Genomic DNA, 1,771 nt, shown 5'->3' with positions numbered 1-1,771 from the left:
AGTATCTAAATAATTGATAATAATGAGATAATCATTTAAGTAATCGATATTAACGATGAGAATTATTTAAGTAATTGATATTAATGATATAATTGTTTAGGTAATTGATATTAATGGAGTAATTATTTAAGTAATTGATAATAATGAGATAGTTATCTAAGTTACTGATAATGAGATAAATATTTAAGTAATTGATATTAATGAGATAATTATCTAATTGATGATATTGAGATAATTATTCAAGTAATTGATATTACTGAGATAATTATTTAAATAATTGATATTAACGAGATAATTATTTATATAATTGATATTAATGAGATAATTATTCAGTTAAGTGATAATAATGAGATATTTAAAATATTAGATGAAAATTAGATATTTTAAATAATTGATAATGACATAATCAATTAATTGATATTGAAATAATTGTTTAAGTAATTGATAATATAAGATATAACATTTTAAGTAATTGATATTAATGAGATAATTACTTAAGTAATTGATAACAATGAGATAATTATTAAAGTAATTGATAATAATGCGGTAATTATTTAAGTAATTGATAATAATGAGATAACCATTTAATTAATTCATATACTGAGATAATTATTTAAGTAATTGATATACGGAGATAATTATTTAAGTAATTGATAATAATGAGATAATCATTTAATTAATTGATATACTGAGACAATTATTTAAGTAACTGATAATGAGATAATTATGTAAGTAAATGATAGATAATTATTCAATTAATTGATAATAATGAGATAATTATTCAAGTAATTGATATTAATGAGATAAATATTCAAGTAATTGATAACATTGAGATAATTATTTAAGCAAATGTTATTAATGATATAATTATTTAAGTAATTGATATTAATGAGATAATTTTCCAAGTGATTGATATTAATGAGATAATTATTCAAGTCATTGATAATAGTGAGATAATTATGAAAGTAATTGATAAGAATGAGATAATTATTCAAGTAATTGATAATGAAATAACTATGTACGTAATTGATAATAATTACTTATGCTAATAACGACTCGGCAAATTCTTCGCAGTTTTCGGAAATGGTAGTGAAAAAATCATATGAGTCTTTCAGTCGAGAAACATGCCAAGCGCCATTTTTAAAAAGTGTCAAAAATCGCGATTGAAAATTGCCAATTTTCAATCAAATTACTCGGTAAATATAATAGGTAAGAGTTTCATATTTGTTATAAATAGTAGCAATTTTGATGCAGAACACAGTTAACCTAAAATATTTTCAATACGATGCACAGTTTTTTGGCAGTTTCTCGACGGGAATGTGATGTACAAGGATAAAACCCGCGAAAAATAAAATAAAACTATTTTGTCCGAAAATGGCGCTTGGCATGTTTCTCGACTGAAACACTCATATATAGATAAGAAATCTTCGAACCCCCCCCCCCTCCCCCCCCCAAAAAAAATATAACATTTCAATTCCTTACTTTTTATAATAACGAATTTATTTCACAGCCAAAATAAGAAACGAGGTTCCCATTTTCTACATTTATATTACGTTCATATTTTCAACCTACAGCGTGTGTATATTATTATTATTATTATTATTATTATTATTATTATTATTATTATTATTATTACCTCCGCCAACGAAGTTGGAAGGAGGTTATGTTTTGCCACTTGTTTGTGCGTTTGCTTGTGTGTGTATTTGTTTTTGAACAGCTTCCTGCCCTTAATTTAAATCGTAGAGTAATGAAACTTGCAGAGATTAACTGT

This window comes from Palaemon carinicauda, chromosome 19, assembly GCF_036898095.1.
Source record: "Palaemon carinicauda isolate YSFRI2023 chromosome 19, ASM3689809v2, whole genome shotgun sequence".
Lineage (NCBI taxonomy): Eukaryota > Metazoa > Arthropoda > Malacostraca > Decapoda > Palaemonidae > Palaemon > Palaemon carinicauda.
Note: the sequence above shows the minus strand (reverse complement) of the source record.